The sequence below is a fragment of the Dermacentor variabilis genome, chromosome 3, assembly GCF_050947875.1.
Source record: "Dermacentor variabilis isolate Ectoservices chromosome 3, ASM5094787v1, whole genome shotgun sequence".
Taxonomy (NCBI): Eukaryota; Metazoa; Arthropoda; class Arachnida; order Ixodida; family Ixodidae; genus Dermacentor; species Dermacentor variabilis.
Window position 1 is genome coordinate 31,291,578 of NC_134570.1, and position 26,110 is coordinate 31,317,687.

A 26,110-nucleotide genomic window follows, 5' to 3' on the forward strand; every position below is an offset into this window, starting at 1 on the left:
GTTTTCGTTGACATTATTTTTCTATGCTATATTTTCGCGATTGTGTTTGTTTCTTTTAGTCAGCTTGCTCTTCTTTAACACATCTCTACATTGTTATTATTAACCGAGGGTCCCGTTGCAGACTTTGACTTTGGGACCCTCATTTGTATATTGTCTCTTACCAATTCATTGTATTTAAAGAATAATAAGCTGAAACTGCGGCCCTCTCGGCCCCCCGCCGGCGCCGCCAGCTAAACATACTCGTCCCTTGAGCTGTCCGACTTACAGCGAACAAGACTAAACAGTGCAACCCGCTCTGAAGAGCGATGGAGATTCTGGCACACGGCGTCGCACTGTACGCCGGCTGTCCGGTCGGTCGCGCCACGCGGGCGTGGTCCGAACGGACGGATGGATAGATCTGTCAGCGGAACCACCGCACGCGTACAGGGCGCACGAACGCACGCACTCCCACACCAGTGCCAGGCGCAGCAAACCTCGCCGGTCTTCTTCACCCATGAGACGCCAAGCGTGGGAAGGCGCTCGTCGCTTCCCGGCGATTCGCGGGGCCGGCCTCGGGCGGCGTTGAGGGCCGCTCTCTCGCTCGGCTTCCGTCAGCCACGGCTGACTAGCGACCGGACTGCTGGCCCGGTTTCTGTCAGTGTTGCCGAGCGACGCCCAGTTGACTCTGCCGCCGCCGGCCGAGGCAGTCTGTCGAACAGCGTGCAATCATTCCTCTCCATTCTCTTCTCTGCTTCCACGCTGCCGCCTTTGTTTGCCTCTCCGCTACCGGCTCCTGTTTCTGAGTCGGCTTGTACACGCTGAATGGGAGAAGCGACCGCGTACACGCGTGGAGGAGTTTCGGCTTCACCCTGGCAGAAAGATGGCCAGGGGCGTTTCTGCAACTGGACTTGCTCATTCCTTGTTTTCTTTTTAACTGTATACTTAAGGGGAGGTTGGTCGTGCGACCCTTGTGCGTTTTAATGCGCATTGTCTTCAACCCTTTTCAAAACTAACTTGTTAGTGTAAGTTGCTAATCACGGATATCGAATAGGATGCATTATGAACTGTATGGCACCGGTTTAATTACATTCTTGTCGACACCTATTGGAAAACTCGACACCAATTCGACGTGGACTATTTTGTTGTCGCAGAAGATGAAAGTGCCTCGCGAATAGCGCGAGTTAAAATAAAGATGCAAGCTGCAGCATTGACGACCTCAACCTATCACGTAATGTTACACCTTGATCTCCCTTTTATAGGAAATAATAAGCGTCTTTTACGACAGGAAGTATCAGGAGACAGCTTTTTTTTCTCCACGTAAAAGGAGATGCTGCCTTAAGCACGTAGCCTTGGTATTAAAAAATAAAAAGAAAACTAAAAGAAAGAATGTCTCACATTTTTAACGTACCAGTCGGTATTAGTAACCATTTACAAAAGGCGTATATGTGGCACCGGCTGCTCCTCTATGACGCGACTAATAGCTGTGGTCACTGTTGATTCTGTATTAATGTTCACAAAATACAAATGTTCTTTGGCAGTTGCCGATGAGAGCGCTATGGAGGGCTACATTCCAAGCACAAGTGTTAATTCGTCAACTCTGTCTAGTGTAAACATTATATGGAATACACCTTGGTTGGTGCAACCGTATTGGTATCCAACAGACCAGTAAAGCAAAGTATTGTTCCCATTCAACCTATACGCCTTTATCACCCCATACCCTTTGCTCTGCGAAGCTTTGGTGGTAGTGCGGGATCTTTATTATAGCGCGTGGTCTCAACTTCAGTTTTGCTGCAGTAGCTGCCCTTGCCTCCTTTGTTGTGACTCTGTGTCGTTATCTCCTCTTTTTTTTTTTTTTTTGCGAGGAAGCTTTCACTCTAAAATCAAGGGAGTTCTTGGTGACTCTTTTATGGCACAGTATCTGCAGGTTTTTTCCTATATTTAACCGCTTTTTAGAGAGTTACGGTATACTTCCCGCTAGAGCATAAGATTAATGTGTTCACGCCCAATTACACGTGCTTTGTTATTGAATATGAAAACATCCGAGAAAGGAGTTAAATGCAGGAACAAGCAGCTGCTTTCCGTAAAATCAGTGGCTTCAAGCCCATTTTTTTTTTTTCGCATAGTGCATTTTTTGTAGACACGCAGTTTCTTGTGTGGGGAACACAAGCACGTATAACCAGGGCTAGAACAGGATTCGCTCTTATACGGACAATATGTTCGTGTTATGCAAGTGACAACGGCAGCTCAATGAGCCCGATTTCTCGCTATCACCGCAGCCAGCGGATTTTATGGTTGTGCAAGACGGCTAACTACTAGCCTGCGTCGCCTCGTGTTTAAATGTATAGGACTTGGACGAGCGCCGACCTGAGGTAGTGATATCGGTTAGCAAAGAGTCTGGCCACGAGCTGCCGCCAAAGAGACGCTTGAAGCTCACCGTGAAGCTTATGAAGCCTCCACAGGGAGCCATGCTTAGCTCGATTTTCTTTCCTCTGTGGCCTGCCCACTTCCTCAAATTGACCGCTAGTCGTCTTAAAATAGAAAACATTCTCTTTTTTTTTTCCCCGAATGAACTACCGCACATATATAAGGTGCGCCGTGCAGGGTGCTCGAACTAAACCCATCGTCGCAACTCCGACGTACATTCGGATTGCATCGACGCGAGACATCTCTTCTGTGTTGCTAGCGCCAATTAGAATGGCTCATAGTGTGATGGCTAAGAAGAAAACATTAACTACTTAATGTGCCACTGTCTTCAATTCGATGTACAAAGGTAGTCAATGTCTAATGCATAGCGTCTACAAGACAATCGTCCACTATCGATTCGTGCGCTACCAGGACACCGGCCCTTTCAATTGGCACTGAAAGTGGTCACGTCATTCTTGTTTGTCCCTCAGAACGACTGGGCTTGTTTTCAAGCGCCTTTGCCAGGTGCTGTCCGCGCGCACTTACACACATTCAACGCGTCTTTATTTCCTCTCTCTCATGGTTCTCTACCCCTTCTTGCTTCTCCCAGCGTAAGGTGGCCAACAAAAAATGTTTGTTTAATATCCCAACCCTCTCTCTCTCTCTCTCTCTCTCTCTCTCTCTCTCTCTCTCTCTCTCTCTCTCTCTCTCTCTCTCTCTCTCTCTCTCTCTCTCTCTCTCTCTCTTCCATGGGAGCTTGCAGCGATAATTGCTTTTCATCGCTCGTGTAGTGCATAGCCAGTTTTGCCAATATGGACTTATCGGCTGGCATCCGAAGCTGTGTATCCTGCCTCCTACGTGTCCTGACATAATTTTTGTCGACAGCTCCAGTTTATTTTATTATTATTGTTGTTATTGCATATTTGGCTGCATTTCATTTTGATCATAGACATTTGGCTACTAACCGTTGAGAGTGCGTGGCACAACTGCAGCTTTTCGCATCAAAAGCGCCTTTAATAAATGGGTGCGCGGATAGTTGAGCCCTCGCGACATGATGTGTCACTTTATTCTACAAAGATTGCCTGGTTCCATGTGCACGTGCCCTTTCGTAAAGCGTGGGGCTCATTTTTTTTTCTTTGAGAGCGAAGTGCGACACCGCATAGGGTTCCGTTCGATATCGAACGCTATATTTTGTCTGCGGCAGAAAACGGGAGCTTTTCCCGACATCAGGCTACAAAATCCAATGCCGCGCACCAATCTGTCTTTCGCTATACGGCGAACTCAAACACGCCCTTTGTTTCTGCTGTATAACAGCTCACACGCAAGCGCATGTTCCTGAGAGGGGCGTGAGCCTTGGTAGGCTTTTACACGCACTTCCTCACACGCCCACACACAAAAAAGAGGGAAATAAGGAAAGCGCTGAGGATTTGACAAAACAAAAGCGCTCTGCGACAAATATATAGTTCGGTCATGTCGCGTGCAGGATATCCGACGTGTGCACGCGAGATGTGGATGGCAAAGATACCGGGGGGGGGGGGGGGGATGTTACTGCTGTCGCAAGCGACGGGGCGACGTTGACAGCACCGTCAAACACGAGAACCGGGGCGTGGTTGGGAAGACGGGTGCGAAGGGAAAATACGGCGCCTTCATTGTGATCCTCGAATGGGGAGACGCCGTTCGAGGCTTCGCAGGCCCCTGTCAGTCCTCGCCTTCCTTCTTGACCCTCTTTGTCTCTGCTCGAAGACACCTCACCCGATCTTAACGCGGTGCGAGTGGGAAGATGGAGACAAAAGCAAAAATACAGAGCAGGCGACAGAATAAGTCGTCAGTGAGCCAAGAGTTCTCAGGAAAGTGGCGCTACAGTTGAAGTTGGTATTTGGGAAGAGAAAATGGGGGGGTTTCAAGGTGGTGCGAGAGAGGGAAGAAGGGAGAAAGGAAAGGGAAGGGGAAAGTAAGTTCTTCGGCGAGCCTACGGTCCAAAGGGAAACGAGTCAGACGAGGTCGTTGGGGTTGAGGGAATCGAAAAGGGGCGACTGCTCGATTTCTTTTCACGGAAAAGACGGGGACAAAAAGGAAGAGGAAGGAGGGTTGGCACTCAGTAGAACGAGGAGAGGCGGTTGGGGAGTGGGTAAGGTGCAGACTTCACCGACGGCACAGGGCGGAAGGAGACGGACGACACAAACTCTGCCATCGATTTGCGCAGCTCGACGACAGGCCGTTGGGACAGTGCCGCAGACGGGAACGGGACCTTCCCTCCTTTCCCTTCCCTACCTCCCTCAAACACCCCATTCACGCGATAAAAGCGCTCCCGAACCCTCAGCCGCTCCCGTCGTCTTCTCCCCGGCTTGCGCAGGACTCTCCTCTTTCGCCGTTGCCTCGCGCGGTCGCCCTGTCGTACAACGGCCCCTCGCCGCTTCGGTCGGAGACGCTGAGCGCTGGCGCCGCGGCGTTCAAAATATTATTAGATTTATTTGGTCCGGACAAGCGGTGGGCGACAAGGACAGTGCGCTCTCTCTACGCTGCTAGCTCGCTCGCTCGCGCTAATGCAATTTGTGCGAGCGACGAGCGCTCGCTCGCTCGTGCATGCTTTCTACGGCATTGGTTGGCTTAACTCCGCCCGCCCTTCCTGGTCTTCTCCAGCTCGCCATCACCAATATCGTTCTATAGCGTTGTACACGTCGTTTCCAGGAAGCAGCCAGACCCGGCGGCGTCGCCCGGAGGGTTTGGTTGCCGGTCGTCGAAGACCTAGGGCGCAGTCGCAGCGGGGATCTCGACGGCCATTTTCCAACCATGCCTCGAGGAGCCCTGCCAAAAGCGTCCAAATATGATTTTAAGATTGGTTGCGTATTATAGCATTTTTGTCAGAAGTTATGCTTTGTTCACATTCTGCAAGTTTACCGACGATGCTCTTGGTGGGTTTTCTGTGACTTGTTTCTTGTTGTTCTCTTGCTTTCTCACTGACCCACACACACACACACACACACACACACACACACATATATATATATATATATATATATATATATATATATATATATATATATGGGGTTGCCCTTCTTATGAAACGTCATTTACGGGCGCTAAATTACGACGGGAAAAAACAGTATACACGCAGAGCAAATGCTCTGTTTAGTCATGACTAAACAAGGCTGTAATCATGTACTGAAGCACACATCTCTTGCTGTGACATTCTCAACGCCTATGTCTGCATGTTGCAACTCTCTGCTGTTGCCTGCAGTACAGCTCGATTTATCACTTGTATGTACGGACCCTTTTCGCGGAGCAGTTCGCGCTAGAGAAACGAGATGGCGCTTTCGGCGGAGCCCCGCACGTTGCCTCAGTGAGAGCGCACGAATACGAAATCAAATGGAAGCCCTGCTTCTGTGCGATCAGCTGTCGGAAATGCAACTGGGTTTTCGCTAACGCACTGCGCTCTATTCAAGCGGCAAAATGTGGAGCGATGGTGAGAAGACGTGTGCATCATATTTGGCTGCAAAAATAGCGACAGACATATTAAGGATTGGAATAAGTCTGCGTGTCCAAGTTCAAGGCTTGCTGCTACATAAGGACTGCCTCGGTTGCCGGCCCTTAGCCACGCACGTCTTTCCTCGAGAATAAGAAAAAAATTCACTTATCCACCAGCGGAGAACCTCTAACCTCTCAGGGAAGGACTCCAACCCTGGAACGTCGGAAAGATTGAGTACGGCTGGTTACACAGCCACAAAGGGAGCAGCACCGCTTCCCGGCATTATAAGTTTCTCGCATCATTATCTACGCACATATGCCCCAATTCATACGCAAACTTACGCCCGCTCTGTCGCTGACGTATCAAGAATAAGTGAACGGACGCACGTACACTTGAATCAATGCGCCGAAGCATGAGTGAATGCAACAACACCGACCAACACAAGAATGTTATAAACTAAACGTTTCGTGATGGTCCACAGAGTAAGCGAGGTAGGGACTAGCTATAAGTCTTCGCTACAAGCTATATTACAAAGTATACAGAACATCTACGTTACAAGTTCCTTGTGTGCAGCAAGAACAAATATATCGCAACTGAGCACATTCGCGAGCGATTAGGCAGAGAATAATCAGATAGTGACCGCACGTGGGAAATTTATTGAGCTAGAATGACAGGCCTTACTTGAACATGTTAGCCAAATAAGGAACGAAGAGCAAGACATACTGTTCATTACTGATTTCATATAAACGGAAAGTTTGTACAGCTTAACTTGAATACATTTTCAGCCCCGATTTTAGTAAAAGCACCGTATACGCCGCTCGCGACGTTTACAAAGTATAATGAACTCCGAAAACGCTTACGCTGAAGCTGTGGCCTAGGCTTCGTGTCGTCCACCCAGTTACCGTCTACGACATCCGCCAGGGTCACGCGCATCCGTTGTAAACACAGAGGAAGTGGAGGCAGCTTAGGCAAGCGATGGACGCGTTACCACGTCATCAAACATGGCAGCGCCCGCGGTATCGCCGGGAAAACGGTCTATAGAGACAAAGGTTTAAAGTAAACATTTGCGCAGAGTTCATTTTTCAAAAAGAGCAGAATGATTAGGGGGACGCGCCCAGCATGTTTCTGGCGTGTGTGCAGAGTTTACTCAAATGTCGGTGTCCCACGAGCTTATCGGCACTCGATACCGGCGGATGGATTAAAGTAATGCAAGACGCGGCAGTTACACTCTTGTCAGCGTTAAATGCAATCCAAACAACTGTGTCTGCTTGCTCGCATAAAAGAATCAAAGCACCCCATAATGAGGCTGGAAGGAAAGAACGTAAACTGATAAAAGAAAGAAAAAGAAAGGAAGAAAGAGGACGCATGTTTCTTTCCTGCTTGTGTCAAGACGATGTTTAAGCGCTCCCCATTCGTTTGCCGACAACGATATCGGGTTTGTGCGCACCAACGCTGAAAGGCAACAGCTCTGGCTGGTCGGCTGCTCCGACGGCGCCGCAGCACAAACTTATAAATATTTCATGGATGCCAAGTTTTAACAAGGCAGCCACACATTAGGCGCTCGATACGGGGAACAGCGAATTAGCATAATGGAGTGCAAGGGCTGTTCTTTCTCTTTTACTCTCCCGAAGCGAGATAAACGGGCTCGCCTTTTCGGCTGTGCACGCCATATTGGCTGACATAGATGTATTCGCCCGTCGGCGAGGCTTTTGAGCCCACGGCGAACTGTCTGGCAAACTTTGCTTCGGCGTTTGCTCTCGTTCACTTGGTGGCATGCGTGCTTGCGCGCGGCGTAGTTTTGTGTGTATACCTGATAACGCCGAGTTTGGATATTTACGCTTCGCAACAGCTTCTCTGATATCGAACAGCATATACCTATACGAATTTTGAAACCGTGGTATAGCGTTACGTTTCGCTCATCAGTGGCACAGACTCGCCACTGGAATTTCGTCACCTCCTCCCGCTTATGGTGCCCTCTTGTACCCGGAAATTACATGCGGAGGTTTTGCGAAAATGTTTGTCTCGTTGTAAGACTATCAATACGCACATGCTTCCAGTCATGCAGATTTCAACTATCCCACAGGCAGCAAGTCATGACAGTTTCTAAAGATAAAAGCTAAATAAAATTGAAGCGTGTCTACAGTCTGTTCACATTCAGTTCGAGAAACACAGGGATATCCACATAAAAGCGGCTCATGCACGACAGAAAAAAGAAAGAAAGAATGGTTGATTGTCGCTTTCTATAATTTAGCATGTAATCGAGCAGAATGGTCATGATTTATTGATAAAAAGACTGACAGTTTAGACATTTAACGCGTTTAGCTTTCCTTGGTAACCAACCGCGATTTTCTTCTGACTGTCTTACCGTTTTCGTAGGCCTATCTAGAAGATAGCGCAGTCTAACAACCACACGGTGGTACGGTACCCCCACGCGTAGGTACCACCAGTACCGGACTGGTGAATAACGTGCGGTACCGCACGGTGGCCCGGTGGCAAGGAGCGTTCTGGCATGCTTCCCGCGTGAGAGCTAGCGTTTTGAGACAATGTCGACTGCCTCTATAGTCGAGGCAGTCGTGGATGCAGCACGGTCTTGGGATGTGGTCTTTGAGGAAGTGGCGTTCGACGCGCCGGGTTGGCTCCTGCGTATTGATAAGGCACGTTGGTTAGGGGAGCCCCACGCGGAGCACGTCATGCCACATAGTGCCGCAAACATTAACCACCCAAAGCATGTTCCCTAATTTCTACTTCATCCTAATTTTTTTAATGCAGGTGCGTGTTGCAATAGGCAACCTTCCGGCAAATTCCTGTCGAAATCTTCTAAAATTACCGCCACCAATACTACTCACTGAGGAAGGTGTTTAAAAAAGAGACAGTTTGCCAAGAAGCTGAGCTTACAAGTACAGCTTCATCGCTGACAGTGCCGTGCCGACTGAGTATGCAGTTTGCAAAACTTCATTAACTTGCAGTTATAATGTACGGTATTCGAGTCTCCCTCTCTCGGACTTCTTTCATTCCAAGTTCCCTCAGGATACCCGCCGTGGTGGCTCACTGGCTGTGGCGTTGCTGCTGCTGAGCATGAGGTCGCGGGTTCGGTCACCTGCCACGGCGGCAGCACTGCGATGGAGGCGGGGTGCAAGAACACTTGTGTATCGTGCTTTGCGCGCATGTTAAAGAATCCGAAGAGGTCAGAATCAGTCTGGAGCTCTCCGGGGTCCTGGAGATGTTCCACTACGGTGTTCTTCCCAGCGCATTGTGCAGTTTCGTGGCGTTCGAACCCCACAATTTATTTTTATATTTTTTTTAGTTTGCTCACTCTCGCAAACAATCGTGAAAGCTTGCACAGCGCACTCACATACATGCTAGCGAGTTGAAATGGGGGGGGGGGCGGAAGTCCGCAGTGTCGTAAAGGGTATGTGGCAAAGAAGCAGCCTAAAGGCAGCATACAAGGCAGCCGAAAGGAGCTAAAACCACGACGAAAGAGTGAATCAGCAGGACTAGGCCAGACGCGTATAGGATGATTATAGGGACGGCTCTGCGTCACTGTTGCAGAGGTGGAGGCGGGTACACAGGATCGCAACAGTGCAGAATGGGTAACGGAGAGAGAGAGAGAGAGAGCTACGCAAGCGAATGAATCCCCAGAGTCCCGGGAGTAGATGCTACCCCGTCTGCTTGCCGAATCAGCTTACGCTCCTTAAGCCATCCCGAACCACCACTACGCGCTCTATGAGGAAACCGGCGACCGGACGTACGGTACAGAGCAGCCGGGCAAAGGGACGGACCGCCTCTGAGCACACCTCGCGCCATGTCTTAGTGGTCAGTGCTGAGCGGCCGCCGATCGAGCAACCCGGCCGCACTAGTGCGCGTGGGGCCTAATTCGATAAAGGGGTTTCTCCTTCCTACGTTCTCCCCAGCGAACGAGATGTTTCTGCTGACCCTTTCTGCTGCCGCTGCGGCAGAAATCTGTTTTTTTTTTTTCTCCTGCGTGACCCTCCCTGTCTATTCGTCCCTATTCCCGAAATGCGGGGCGATCCCTTGACACCATTGCCGCAGGGTCTTCTTGCCGCGCCTAGCTCCCACAAACCCTCCCCTCTCAGTTTCCCTTTCTCCCTAACTGTGGTCCGTCCCACAACGCGTTGCCGGCCTTTGATCTCGCCCGCAGCATCTGCAGCGACGCGCCAATCTTGCCGGGATAGGCGCCCCCTTTTCCCCTGCTGGTTGCTCTTCCCTTATTTCATGATGATCTCATCGGCGCGTGCCTGCTTGACCGGTCCCCGCCATGTCTGTGCCGCGTGTGCTGGGCCTTCTGAGCGATGCGGCCAGATGCTGCCAACACGAACGGTAGAATACGTGGTCCGGATGGTGCTCTTTGTGGGCTAGCGATCCGATCTATCTTGTTCTCCAGTCGTAGATCGTTATACAGCTCGTTATACAGCTCGCTCTCAGTGCAATCGGTAGTGGATGAAACGCAATGATACCGTCCGAACAGATGCGCCTCGACGAAGCTTCGATGCTTAGAGAAACGATCAAGAACGCACAATTAGCGCTCTCGAACGTCGACCCTCTTCACCGTAATATATAGGAGCAGGAGAAGGAGGATGGTTCCAACTACGGGCTGATCTAGCCCATCAGGTGCATGTCAGCCTAATCTATACGTATGTGCTGCCGTTACATTGTGCACATATTGAAACATCTGTCTATATGTAGGGGCACAGCTTCGAAATTTTCACATTATTACGGTAAACCAGAGAATCACGTTTCATTCGATTCTAAAATATACTGTTTGAACCCGGAGCAATAGCTTTCGATTGCGTTCTCAGTTGGCCCATTCGTAGCAGATAGTGTATCTGTTTGTTATCCGGTCAAGCGTGTCAAAATGGTGCACGGAAAACACACGCAGAGCGACCCAAGCCGCGTGTGTACGCATAGTTGTGCCAAACGCGCTGCTGTCCTCGCGAATGTGAGGCCCTGAGACAATTCGTACAAAACTTCCCCTCTGAGACATCACTGGCTTCTCTCATCGGTGACCTTCGAGCGCCATTCTCTCTGTACGATAACGTTCGACTGACGACATTCCCCCTAGCACCCCCATTATTCTGAACTTTTTCTGAATGGAGATTTCGTGGTGGAACACCACTGACGTCCCATATCTGACTGGTGCTGAGAATCGTTTTACGCGGCATCACAGTCACTTTCGATAAAAGCTGCACATGTAGTGATCACCCACGGTCTATATGAAAAGAAAGTAATGCCCTTGATGATGGTGGAAATCACCAGGCGATTTGCGCCGACCACAGATAGTGACTGGGAATGTGACTATTCCGTCTTGCACCGCTTGTTAACATTCATTATGAAAGACCACGGCACTTCCTCGGAAACGGACTTAAGAGTCGTGACGATTCCTAATGTAAGTGAAAAAAATATAATTCACTATGATTAATGGGAAGAAAGGCAAGAAAGAAAAAGAAAAGCTAAACAGAAAGCAATAAGTGACGAAAATAAAAGAACCAACATAAGTATTGCCTTTCGCCAAGAAGTCTGGATACTAATAAGATGTAAAAAGGAGACTTAACGTCTCGTTTCGCGCTACTCGTGGTTCCCTTGTGCTACTGCTGATCCTGACACCAGTTCCAATGTACAAAAAGAGACCTGAGGATCCTTTTAGCGTAACGAGCGCGCTCGATAAGAACTTAACTCGCAGCTCATAAGTTCAACATGTTCCATCTGGAAATTCTCTCACTCGGTGCAGTGATTACAAACGAAGCCCTCAAAAACAAATAAAACAACAGTTCCATTACGCGCTGCGTCACGCGACTTTTCCTCATACAGAACAGTGCGGCAGCCGCTGTGTGTGTATGTTGATTGACTAGGCATGTTGCGCTTCCTTTACTACAGCGACATCCGTCCGAAAAGCTGATGCGTGTTTGCAAGTTTCGCAAACCATATGCCGAACCGAACTCGAATCAAATAACATAAGTGCTGAGTTCGCACTAAAAATTTCAAACGTACCAGCAAACTTCGGGCTCTCCACACAGCCTTCGTAATTGCGTTTTGACAGGGCGCTAAACTTTGAACGTAATGGAAACAAGCCGTGGCGCTCCGAGCAAAAGCAGCTACAGCCGTCACCTGCTGGACAGACGGCTGAAACCCGCCGGGGTCAAAGCAGACGATGTTCAATAACAGTCTGGAAGAGGGGGCTCAGCTTGTGCGAGCCAAAGTTGAAAAACGGTAGAGGGCGCAAGGCGGGCTAGCTTCCAAGAGTGGCCGGCGTAGAGGAAACAAAAATACCGACGCTCTGAAGACGTGGCAGTGCCCACGGGCCTCTAGCCGCCTGCTTTGGAAGACGTTATTGGACACGGTTTCGCGAATAGCAGCTCAAAAGAGAAAAAAGAAAAGAAATGAAATAAAAGGAAAGTAAAGAACGAAGAGTAAATGAAACTTAAATTGAAGGCAAGGAGCTTGGACCGTATCTGGGTTCGCGTGGGCATATATGGAAAAGAGGAGACGGGGTCGGCGTGGACGTAGCGCCGCGACGTGGCCTTTGGAGTCGTTTTTAACGACCCTCAATAAATCACCACGCGGTTTTCGGCGCCATCAGTGATGCACCGCCGGAGAAGGGCAACGCATGAGTTCGACTCTGAGGGAGAGAGAGAGAGAGTGAGAAAGAGCAATAGATAGGAATGGAGAGATAGAGGGGGAGATTCAAGGCTGAGGTGTTGGGGGCAGGAAAGCCAAGTAAACCGCTTTTCACAGCCGGCATCGGGTAGGCTTTTTAGGTTTTCGTGTTCGTTTGCTTACTGCGTCAGCCACTTCTCCTTGCCCGGCTTATCCTGTATATAGGGGCGATCCAGCGCAGGAAAGCTCCCGCGTGTCTGGCTTGACCTCTCAGCGTTTTAAAGTTGCGTGTTTTGAGAGGCTTTTTGTAGGAGGGAAAAAAAAGGTAAAATTGGCAAAAGCTGTATTGCAATCGGCGGTATCGTTTAGCTAGTTGTGCGACACCCATTTTCTGTTAGCGTATACGCGTCGAAAGAGGCGCCACTTGAAAGTCTAAAGCGGGCATCTTAAGAGCCTTCTTTTTTTTCGTATTTGCGTACTTCGTACTAGTTTCTTTCTTACTCGTTGTTTGTTCGTCTGCCCCCTTCTTCCTTTTCATTTTCTTTTTCTTTATATTGAGGCCACGTTGAAGGAATCGCACGCCCACAGCAATGATTTTGCGCAAGTACAACTGGAAGAAAAAGATCGATTCGGTGTTATTGGTTCGTTTAACCTCGCGAGGAAGGCAAAAGCATAGCCAAGAAGTTGTCGTAATAATCGTTCATTCTTGACGACAAAGACCGTCCATCTCTTCTTTCTCGTTCTTCATAACGAGCGTTAAAGTTTGATTTGAAACACTGTAGTCGCATCCACGGCATTTTTTTTTTCTTTTTCCTTTTTTCTACTGCAATCGTTCCCTGTTTTCTGCACCGGTACTGGTCGCACATTGCAAAACGCAGATGGATTTGCTTTGAGATTGCGTATGACAAGGTCGCGCAAGGTGTGAGATGATAGAGAGAGAGAGAAGGGAAGAAGGAAAGGTTAACCAGACTGAGTCCAGTTTGCTACCCTACACGTGGGAGGGCAATGGGGAGTGAAAGAGAGAGAGAGATGATATATCGACTTACGCAACTGCGGATACCCGCCGTCGATTGAGGGCATTCTTCGAGAAGTAAGGTAGAATTAGGAGAATTAACATTGTAATTTGCACGCTTATAATGGCCGCATTCTTACCAACCTTGCGTGTCGCGGCAAATACCGATGTATCGGCCTTTACGCTCTACTAAGCTATAACGCTTTTATTGAACTTGGTATTTTACTATTGAAAGCATATTGTAATGACGTCGTCAGAAACGCTGCTTTTTGCTGTGAATAGTGTGAAGCGTTTCAGGACACTGCCTGGGGATCTTTTATTTGTCAATTCAGTCTGGTTACTGCTTGCTCTTGCTGGTCAATTGACCTTGCTAAAATGAGATGGTAAACGAACTTTACCCGCTGGATCAACATTATGGTGAGAACGAGCACCTGACGCAAAAAAATGGAAGATACGTGATACCGCAGCGTTCCTACACCGGTTCAACGCACAATTTTACATACAAGGTGTCCCATCAAGGTGCACCAAGATTTAAAAATATGCAAATGCCACGTAGGTGGGCAGAACCAAGGCAGTGTTATTTGGCGTCGTTTGCAAATACTCAGATTATTTTTCTGCGTTCCGCCTAATCCCATAATTAGCCTTGATTAATTAATAAACTTCTCGAATATTATAATTAAACTAAATGTGGCAATGAGAAAATTGTAGAGCAACATGGAAAGCTCCCGGTACATATTTCTGTTGCTCAATACGTGCTACATAATCGTGTTTTTCCGAGCGTGAAAGAAGACCGTGAATTCACGCAAAGTGCGTCGAGCCGCCAGTCGGGCGGGAATTTTGCGTGTATTCGCAGGCTTCTTTCACGCTCGGAAAAAATACTATAACTTCGCCAAGGTTGCCTTCGGTTTGCAGTTCAACCATTGCAGCAGAGAACTATCACTGTGGCATAGTAACTGCCTTCGGTAGAGGCTGTAACTATACCAAGAAAATTGCAAACTGAACTAGCAAACGAAATAGCAGACGAGGAAATGTATAGAAAGAGAAATTTCCTTCCTGCTCCCTGCCTTTCTCACCAACCTTTCTTCTTCTTCTTCTATTCTTCTGTTTTCTGCTTGTCGTTTAAGGTTGCAGCAGTCTTACTTTCTCTATTGCTCCTTTCGTAGACTGTTCGCCTTTCTCTTTGTCCTTTTTTTTTTGTCAATAACAGGAAAAAGGAGTTGTCCACGTCGAAAAGTGAAATTCAGAGCGAGGGGGCAGACGGTTAAGAGAGGCGGTGATTACCGGGTGGTAGGTCTGACGCTACAGCTGAAGCCACCTACAATACCCGTCTCTCTACAATTGGCCGCCATCGAGCTGGAAAGGAGGGTGAGGGGAAAACCCGCTCCAAGAGGGGCTCCCGTCGCTTCGCGTGCTGAACCGGGTTCGTACCTAAACCCGCAATTCCACGCGAAGTGAACTGGAACAAAGCTACTAACGCGGGACAACGAACACGTCGCGCCGGCGTTGTTGGGCGGCCACACCGCGGGAGGCAGTTGAAGCGAAATGCGAAGGAACGCCAAAAGCCGCCGAGGGACAAATATATACATTATCTGAAAGTAGACCGTCGAAAAAATAAGAAGGAAAGCATCCAGTGACATTTTCTGCTACAAACCCGTCATTTTCTGTAGAGAGACCCTAAAGAGGGCTGTTTTCGCAGCGACGCACGGTCCATATTCATTTTTTTTTTCTTCTTCTCTTTGATGATTTTATCTTATCTTGGTGTAAAAATGGCTTTTCTAACATGGCTGTTCTTTCATTTGTAACAAAGGAAAACAATATGACTCGTTAAAAAGAGAAAGAAAAAGAAGGAAGGCAGCTGTGTGAGATCCGCGAGGATGCTTACGCAGAGGCGAGAGGGGGAAAGGTACGTAGAAGAAAAAGGCAGGAGAAGACGCTAACGAAACAGTAAAATCGTTTTCGGCTAGAGTTAATAAATTTTGCTCTCTCTTGATTTCAACAAGCAAGCCATTCTCAGCGTAGTCCTCCGCCGAGCGTATCTGGCTAGACCTGCCATCCATCACTGCTGCGTACATCTTGCAGGAAGGAAACGTATACCGTACAGACGTTAAAAGATTTCAGGAGAATGAGCGCGCCACAAAAGTCATGCAAAGCGCACGCCACAACAAACAACGGCGCGTATAAACTCGTTAGCTGTTCTCTACGTGATGGTCCCTGTACATCGTTTGGTTTTACTTTCCTTCACTGATTGTGCAGAAAGCTGTGCTTGTTATTGTTGTCGTTGTTAGTAGTAGTAGTAGTAGTAGTAGTAGTAGTAGTAGTAGTAGTAGTAACAGCGGTAAATGTTTGGAGCCTATACCAAGTCTCCGAACAATATTGTAGGGCAATTAGGGTGAAGATCGTAATCGAAATAAACCATAGGGAAATAACCATCCGAGCTTTAGCACATCTGTGGCATCACAAGGTCATCAGAGGTCATCGCGCTTTTACTGCATTACAAATAAGGATTCCTACGGGTCGGGTGAGGTACCGCAACGACGGCTGTGACCTTACTGCGAATACGTACAAAACTCCTGGTGTCTTTCTGTCGGCTCTGTTACTCTTAAATATGTCATCGTCTCCCAACTCGCAAGGTGCACGGAACGATGAATAAGCCTTTCGACGGTCGGCGGAGGCGATCACGTATATACGGCGTCGCCTTCCAAGATCGTTCCTCACCCCCCTGCGTGTTCTATCATCCGCGCCAAACCTTCTCGAACTTGTTCGGCGCCAATCTTCCGTCGAAGATTGGCACGTGCTGACACTTCAAACTCTCTCGTCGCCGCTGCCTCTCGGGCGCAAGTAATCAAGATGGATTTGACGTAATAGCAGACTGCAGCCCGTCGTCTCCAACCTCCCTGCGTAGAAATGCCTGCCCTCTTTATCATCTACCGCCTTTGTTCACCTTTTGTTGGAATAGCGCTGCTCTGCATGCGTTTAACTTGCTGGTATACGACGACGCCGTTCCGTTTCCGCGTGGCCTTGCTCCAGTCTGGTCGCTCTCCTGCATCACGTGCGCACATTTCTGAGCCTGTGTTTCATTTCGCTTTGCCTCGGAAATGTTAATCGACATCTGGCGGCGCATGGCCTCAAGTGGGACAGTGCGCCTGCAACAACAACAACAACAACAACAACAACACACACACACACACACACATATATATATATATATATATATATATATATATATATATGCAACAACGAAGAAGACAAAAATACAATACAGAGATACGACAGAGTGTACCTCTACATACTGAGCGCTGCCTTTATTTTTCTTTCCTGTCCCCTTTTTATTTCACGTATAACATTACTTGTTCAGTAAGAACCTCCTATTGCTCAGCTAGAGTACTTGTGCAAAACAATAATTTTATTTGCCGCCATGTTACATTATTTTTCGTTATGCGCAACCTTGAATGCACTGCTACTTTTGTTTGATTCTGGCGAGGCGTTGATGCCGTATCATGTGTTTGTCGATTTGCCTGCACCGCAGTCAGGAAGTGGAGAAGGGACAATTAATTTATCGAGTTTAACCTTTACATACTCCATGAACACTTTAAAACGTACGCACGGAATTATCTGCTTGGGCCTGACATTTGACAAAGAACATTAACAGGTGTTATTCCTTGACGTTTGCACAGAGCCTTGCAACTTCGGCTCCATCTGTAAGGTGACGCCGGCTGCACCTTTCCCGATGCTGCACGGAATTAAGGGGAAGATTGTCATAGTTGCGCGCACTACTTTCTCACCTATGGCTTCTAACGCTCTCAGGTTCTCGTTTATATAGGCGTACTTTATTTGCCATATCTAATTGACCGGCGCCCACACACGCCCCGCCCCCTTTTACCGAGCCCCTGTCCGGTTTGCTAGTCTTGGCAGGTGCGTCGGTGACAGTTTATCGCCAACAGGTGGCAATTACAGCTGCGTTCGAAGCGACGGGGCAGCCGTGCAAAAGGAGCCGGCCACACACGACCGAGGGAGGAGGACTGGGAGATAGAGGGAGAGAGAGAGAGGTGACGTCTTCGACGCTCTCATCGGGCGCGTTTTAATTAACGTGGCAGCGCCGACACGACACGACTTATATCCGCGCTTAATATGCGGCGCGCGTCGCACAGGCGAGCAGGAAAGAAAGCTGTCGCTGCGGCTTGACACCTTTGTCTATCAGTTCGATGAATGCCACACCCTTATTACCTGGCGTTCTTCTCGCGCGCACGCTTTGCCTTGCACTGTGCAGTGTCCGCCTTGCGACTCGCGCTCCATCACGAAGAGTGTCTGTACTTTCATTCCGCCGACGGTTACCGTCCGTCCACCTGGTGACGTCGTGGCAGCGTCGTTCATTAATTGGATGGCGAGTGTGTTATAGGTTCTCCTAATACCTGTATAAAGATATATGCATTAATTGCACTCTTTTTTTATGGAAGCACTGCGGGAACATATCCAGAGTTAGGAGATCGAGCCCAAAGTCAAGCATATCAGATCATATAAGTTTTATCGGAACACGGGCTTCGAAGGATGTCGTGGAAAGGGGCGGCGGGTTAACTTCAACCACCTGATGACCTTCTTTAATCCACCTCTAAATCAAAGTACAAGAACATTCTTGCATTTCGTTTCGGTAAGAATGCGACTGCCGCTGCCGGAATCCCACCCACAGCCGGTGCTCAAAATTGGGACTCTCGTTAGCCTCTACCGTAGCTGGTCCAAGATCAATAACTGATGCGTAAATTAAAAAAAAAGAAGAATGAAGGAAAAATGAGTTTGGTCGAAGTGGGGAGGGTCCTCTGAAACGATGGATTTCTGTCGCGAAATACGTATGCACTGTTATAGGCTGCCGATCCACCGCGGGGGGATGGTGGCTTTGGCGTTGAGCTGCTAAGCCCCAGTACGCGGCATCGAATCCTCACCGCGGTGGCTGCATTTCGTTGGGGGCGAATTGCAATAACTCCCGTTTACCGTGCATTGGGGGCACGTTAAAGAACCCTAGGCGGTCAAAATTAACCTGGAGTCCCCCACTACGACGTGCTTCGTATTCATACCTCAGTTTTGGCACGTAAACCTCCAGAATTTAATTTATTTATTTATAAGCTCCCACTTGCTCTGATCACTGGCAATTTTTCAAACGTCGCGAGCGAGACGTAAGGATCGCTAGCAATGGCCGTGGTCACATTGCAAGATTGCGGGGCCGGAAAGGTCTCGTATGCTTGGTATATTTTAAACCATCCACTGGCATGGACACCGAACGTGTTTTGCCCATGGTTAGAACGGCGCGATGGGCAAATGCGACGTTCTCTATTCTTCTGTCGTCTAAATCCTTTCGCACTTTTCTACACATAAGTACACATCAACTGGCCGAGCTCGTCGTTCCGCCTTGCTCAGGCCTGGTAGCTCACCTCCACAGCAAGGAAGGAGGCCGACGTTTGGCCCACTTGTTCCTACATTAGGTCACGTTGGCTCAACATTGTTGCTTGTGTTGTGTGATCTGACGAGAGCCTAACGTGCCTTCCATCGCTTGCGCTTCGACTTGAAGCGTTCAAGGTGTTTGTTGACTGCAGAGCTGGCGAAACGTTGCTGTCATTGCCTATCAAATAGCAGGAACCAAGCGGCAGCGCTCCAGTTATCTAGATTACGCAGCCCGCACTCCGCTAGGCATAGCGTTCTGATAGGCATATTGCCGAGCGCTCTGTGTGCTCAGGTCAGAGTAGACAAATTACACATCTCTAAACATAAAACGTTGTATGGGAACAATTTAGTTTCATTGTCGCGCGATGACACTGTGAAGTGCAAGATTGGCAAATGGTAGTTAAATGGTTAAAGCTCGTAGTCGTCTCCTTGCTTCTACTTGTGTGGTTCTGCGGTGTAATGTTAAAAATTTTGATAATGTGTTGGCGTTCGTAGTTCTCCAGAGTCATCACATTGTGCGCTCTGTGTAGTTTGCATGTCGTCTGAAAGCGGCGTGGAATTAGCCGATGACCTACGCAGCTTCCGGATTTCCACCTGACACCTGCAACAACAACAGCAAAATGAGAGCGTTTTCCTTGCTTTTCTTTTTCCGAAAGCAAGCACAGCGCCCAGCGAGAGCCAACTTACAGAGTTCCGTGACTCCTTCTTGTGCCGGCAGAGGGAGCAAGTAGTCCAAGGCGCACCTTGTCAGGTCACCTAACAGTCTGGAGGCACGAACTGCATGAGCTCGCACGACTGTGTGTTAAAGCGAAGACTATTCTAGTTACTGAGAGCCCACAACTACACCTAAGCAAGCACGAGAGGCGAGGGAGGGATATAAGTGTTCCGGTCGATATCCTTAGAGCATTATAAGGGCCCGGGCTCGGGCCTTGGAGGCTCGGGTTGGGCCAGGCCATCAGGCAAGCCCGGATTAGGTCCGGACATGTTATTACTATGGAATGCCGGATCGGGACGAATTTTCCTCAACTGCGAAGCAAACCCGTACGGGTTTCGTTTGTAACTTCGTGCCATTTATAGGTGCTACACCACAGCAGCCCCGTTGTCCGGGAAGGACCGTTGGCCCGAACCAAAGCCCCCCGCCGAGTCAGCCCGGGTAGAGGGGGAGCGCCGAGGTCAATGTACTGAATGATGCTGGGTTGATGAGTACATGTAAGCTCTGAGACGCGGCACCTCCGGGTGCCAAGTCCTCTTCCCATCTGACAACTGCGCCATGTACAGGTGGATCATAATTTTTCTATTCATGAAACTTCCTCCACCTTTCATGATTCCGCAGAACTGACTTGTCATATTCATTCTCCCTGTGATTGGTGTTCTCGATGAATTCGCCCTCGCGCTGCCACTTGCTAGCCTCCTGGTTAGCTCAGACGGTAGAGCGAGTAGCGCGGAATGGCGTTTGTCCCGGGTTCGAATCCCTAAATTTTAAACAAGTTCCTAGAGCATTGAAATAAAGTGGTTTCTAGTTAGTTCTGGAATAATCATCAAGAAATAATTTGTGTGTAAAGGGATAGCGCAACACGCTACTGCTTTCCGTGCTTTCTTCTTCACTATTTGTCCTAGCGAGTTGAATATTCTGCCGTCAAGCAAATTAAATGTAGACTTTCAAGTGTCCATTGTTCATAGATCAATATTTTAAACCTACGCGAATGCTGCAGAATTTTGCAACATTAGTGAGAGGGATGGGAAAAGGAAAACAGGACGCAGAAAATTTAATTTTCTCGGTGCATTATTTAAATGTTATTTTCACACGTTAAGCGGCTGAATCCTGGTGTTCCCTGCGTTGTATATGTTGTTCTGGCACTAGGTGAGTTCCCTGTGAATTTACCTGAAATTAAACAATCATATCATATTCCAATCTGACGAGAAAAAAGAAAGTACGTTGCCTACGCAATACATACATTGTGCTTAACACCCTAAGTGATAAGACAACAGTAGACGGAGTCCAAATTATGTCATATTGCGAAGCAAAGACGCCTAATTTTACACCTATATAATGAAGCCGGAAAAAGCAATAAAAATGGCATTTCCATATGACAATGTGATTGCACATAAGCAGGCCACGAATTTCCATTTAATAAAGTAAGTTTCTGATGGCCGTATATCGTGGTATTTATGAAGGCCAGCAAACCAGCATACATAAATTTACATTCGAGCTAAGTTTATTGTGATGAGTTTCATCTCTGTACATCGTAATGATTTTATGAAATTCAAAAGTAAGGTGATATGGCTAACGGTAAGTACGGGACTGTTCACCTACGCCTATTTTATAGCGCGTGTTTCAGCGAACACTTTCAAAATTATATTAAATTGTCTGTGGCAATTGTTACAGTTCGAGTCCATGAGCTGGTCTACTCGAAGAGGCAGAAATTACTTACACAAGAAAAGTGAAACGCATGAAGGACTACTCAACAAAATTCACTAATTAAATTTCAAAGTAATTATCTTATGGCTCATAATGCAAATTACAAATATCACGCGACGTTTTCCCCCTAAGTATTGCTGGTTAGCCGTTACTTCTTCTGATTCAAGTGGTTTCTCGCCCTTTAACAGTGATACCGAAACGAAGTATATCTCATTCGCGTATGTTGCTTGTCGCAGCAGGAGTACCACCGCCTCTTCCTGAAAGCTAGACTTCGCAATCGACATCCAACTGCCACAGGTGCTTACACAATAATCCATGCCTCAACTCGCTCTTTAAATTCAAATGCAGCACAGGCCAAACAGCAGACATATAACACCGTGTCATCTGGCAACCTTTGCTCGCAGAGACAAAGGAAACCTTTTAAGCGTAGCAAATTGGTCGGTACGAGGAAAGGCGAGACGTATCAAGGCTCTGAAGGTCAAGCATGACACGGCTGTACATAGAAAAACGAATACTGAAGTAAAAATAAAACTCTTAACGACCAGGCAGAAGGCCCTCAGATGGCGTAAAACAACAGCCTGTGACTGGGCGACGATTCCCACTGCGGCGAGCACTAAGAAAGCGGGGAAGAAGAAGGGGAAAAAAAAAAAGAACGAGAAGAAGCTCGGTGAAGGAGGAGGAGGAGGAGGAAAGGTGGGCATTTCATTGCGTCCGTCGGTCCGGTATAATGGCGGAGCATTAAAGCCGCCAGCTCGCTGTTGAGAGAATCGGCAAATCGTGCCTCCGTCTACACCCGCCTCCCCCTTACCCTCCCCCTTCCACGTTCGAGGTCCCGGGACGATAGTCGTCGTCGACGGGGCAATGCTTCTGCCGCTGCCGCCCCCTTCCCGCCGACTCCCACAGGGAGCGCGGCGAGCGACCCGAGAGCAGTGTTCTCGCGGTGGCTTCGGCGCTGGGAGAAAAAAATAAAAAAAAAAGAGAGAAAGAAGAAAGGAAAGCGCAGCCGCGATTGCTATGACCAACGCTATAGAGTGCTGACCACAGCACCGGCCAACTCCTCCCTTCCCCCTCAGCACACCCCCTCCTCTCTGAACTTCTACCCGCCCAACTATCGCCATGTCTCCTCTCTCCGCTTCTACGTATACTTTCGCCCTCTCCTTCTATGCCGCAAAATTATTGTAATTTGAAAGTCTCTCCGGTCGGTCGGTGGGCCCGACGAGCGAGCGGGCAGCCCATCTCATGGACTACGCGAAACGGCTTTCGGCGTCACTCAGTTACAAGAAGAAACAAAAGAAAGAAGAACGATCTCCGCCGCCTTTCTGGGGTTTATTTATTTATTTATTTATTTATTTATTTATTTATTTATTTATTTATTTATTTATTTTGTTCCCTTTCTCCAGGCATCCGATGCTCCGTGCGAATTTCTCCTCCATCGCCCGCGTTGATCTATAGGCTCATGACTGCGCACTATTCGGAAAGGTGCACGGCACCGTGATGGGTGGTTCGTGTAACTATGGCACGGCCTGGAGATCTCTCTTGCTCGTCGTTCTAAGCCAAGTGGCACGGCTTTCCGCCTGCACGGCGAGTGCGCGAAGTCCTGCTCTGATGACGTGAACTGTGGTGGCGCATGCACTCGGCTGGTCGGCCTGTCCATGCTCGTACAACCGGAGTTCCTCACGTTTTTGATGCCTGATGAGGTCGTCTCGTTTCCCGTAGCGGAACCCAACTCCAAGGATTCCTTCCTGCGTCATGTTAGGCAGCATCGAAACTAGCTTTATGCACGTGCGATACTTGAGGCTGAAAGCCAAAAATTTTATTAATGTCTGTATTCGATTTAATTCGAAAATTTCACTAATCGAACAGTGTGCGTTTGAATGTAGGCCGACATCAGTTGCAAACCGGTCCCGGAAAGTGAAGAGATTCTTGGGCAAACGCTGCCACGAAGAAACATTCATAACGGAGAAACAGCACTATAAACAGGACGGGGGGGGGGGGGTGCAGGAGCCGTAGGGAACAGCGCAGTCTCTGAGCCCTGCGTGCTTTCCACTCCATCTTGTCGCGCACTGTTTCGCGCCGCTTACCCGTCGTGAACCAAGCCGCTGTTAGCAAGCTATTGCATTTTATTTCGGGGGGCACGTAAAGAGCACGAAAAAGCATATTGGTTTTAATCACTTCTTCGAAGCTAGTCGCAGGTTATTTCATAATTGCATAACGCAAAGTGCCCTGCACGCCATGCCCATCATCAGCATAGGCTGGCTAACGTACGTGAGAAGTTCGACCATCATATTGAGCGAAGTACGCGGCAGGCTGAAATGAGAACTGTATCCCCGAAACAACGGCGACGCCATAGTTTCGTATTCAATAAAAGTATAAAATAAGCGTAACGAGCAGAGCGCGTCGCGAAGCCGAATGAATAGGTTCTGAAAACTACGTGCATTCTTGTGCTATTCGTTTTCCTTTCCCAAAATTCCAAAATAGATAAGATTTTTTTTCTGTGCGCTGTCTACATGAGTAACTCAGTGTTCATGAGGCCGGTGAGTGTCACTTACATACAAATCGTTCTTAATTTGTTTGAATGGGTGACGTAAGCATTGCCTGGGCATGCGCCGTCAGTATTTTGCTGCGACAGGGGCAGTGTAGCACGACGCATTTATTTTGAGGTGGGTATTAACATGTATACTAGTTCCGTGTGTAGTAGGCTTCGTGGTGCAGCATAGCGCGTGCACTCTAACCCACATATAGTCACTGAGGCTATAACACATTATTACGGGAAGGTTGTGCTAAAGTCAACCTTAAAGCAGGCCGATCTGTCAATTAGTGACGGTTGCTATAGGTCTTGAACAGGCTATCGTAATACTTGAATGGGAAATTACAAGTGTTGATAGCAATATCACTTCAACTATTAGCCCATTCTACCGGGGCTTTATGGGGCAGAAGCTTGGAGATTGACAAAGAAAAAGTTAAGGAACGCGCAAAGAGCGATGGAACGAAGAATGTTAGGCGTAACGTTAAGCTAAGAGACAGGAAGTTAGCGGTATGGATCAGAGAGAAAACGGAGACAGTCGATATTCTAACTGACATTAACAGAAAAAAAAAGAGCTGGGCAGGCCATGTAATGCGTAGGTTAGATAAACGTTGGACCATTAGGGTTACAGAATGCGTGTCAGGAGAAGGTAAGCGCTGTCGAGGACGTCAGAATACTAGGTGGGGTGATGAAATTACGAAATTTGCAGACGCAAGTTGGAATCGGTTGGCGCAGGATATAGGTAAGTAGAGATAGCAGGGAGAAGTCTTCGTCCTGCAGTGGACATAAAAGATGATGACGATGATGATGATGATAGCACTTTACTTTCAAGGGTGAGAGCTTGACTTCGCGCCTAACAGCATTTTAGTGGATCTTGCAGTATAGCACTCACGCATGCCTCCTCCTTCCTCATCGGAATAGCCGGCAGTCTCAATTGTGAAGCTCATGTAGTGTAAGGAAGCGACTGCGCGCCTTCTGTGTTTATGGTCTTGCTTATATGAGTAAGGAACAACGCTCTACACCGAGCTTTATATGTTCTACAACCGTAGCCTCACGGAAAGCAGAATCTTCGGATCCTGGTCCCAGGTGACGAGAACTAAAGCTAAAGCACTGTAGGATCGGTTAAGCACTGTAGCATACGTTCTCTCAAAACACCGACAGCAAAACGCCCGGGAATCGAATTTTGGAGACATGATCGATAAATCACGATTGAAAATAATAAAAAGAAAAGTGAACAGCAAGGTTATCAAGAAAGGAGTAACGCAACGGCCACCTGGATGTAGCTGTCAACGGCGTTACTACGAAAGTTGCGAACGAGATCGTGTCCCCCAAGGAGGCAGCCTGCCGAACCGGCAACGGACCCGATGCATTCATCGATCTTCGATTGACGACGGCTATACACCGTCTCGCTGCACCAAGCCACCACATTTTTCCTTCTCCTCTTTCTCTTCTTTCGTTAGTGTATGTGTTTTCAGCGCGACCGCGGCGAGAATCGTCGGACAAGCTGTCGTCACCATCTTCGCCGTTTCCCAAAGTTTGCTATCCACTCCCCTTTCTCCCTCTTCTTCCCCATCACACTTTCATCCTCTTCGGCACAGATTTCCACGTCGCGTGTCGTTTATGCGCCATATTGTGCTGCACGCCAGCGTTCTGCCGCCGTTCTCGCTCGATGCGGAGTTTGAAGCGTCTCCTTGTCGATGAAACGATGGAGAGCTTATGTGCTGCAGTTTTCGTTTTCGCATTTGCCCCCGTCTCCATCGACGCGACGTCGCCGCTGCCACCGTGCCGCCATCACATGTGTCGGCAGCTGTCGACACAACCACAGGTCGAAAGAGGGCGTCAGTTGGCTCTCCCTTTCCCGTCTTGTTGCACCGCCTGCAGCAGTGAAGGAGGATACAAAAAGATATATGAAGGAAAGGCAGGGAGGTCGACCAGACGCGCGTCCTGTTTGCTACCCTGTGCGCGAAGGGGAGGGGGGTTAAGGAACACAACGAAAAGAGAGGTAGGAAAGAAAGAATCTGCTAGCGATGCGAACACGTCCGGTTGACCTACAGTACACTGGAGAGAGAGAGAGAGAGAGAGAGAGAGAGAGAGAGAGAGAGAGAGAGAGAGAGAGAGAGAGAGAGAGAGATGTATGCATAGAAAGGCAGGGAGATTAACCAGAGACAGTTCCGGTTGGCCACCGTGCACGGGAGGAAAGGTGAAGGGGGATAAAAGGAGGGGGGGGAAGGAGGAGATAGAGAGAAATAGAGACCAGCACGAACA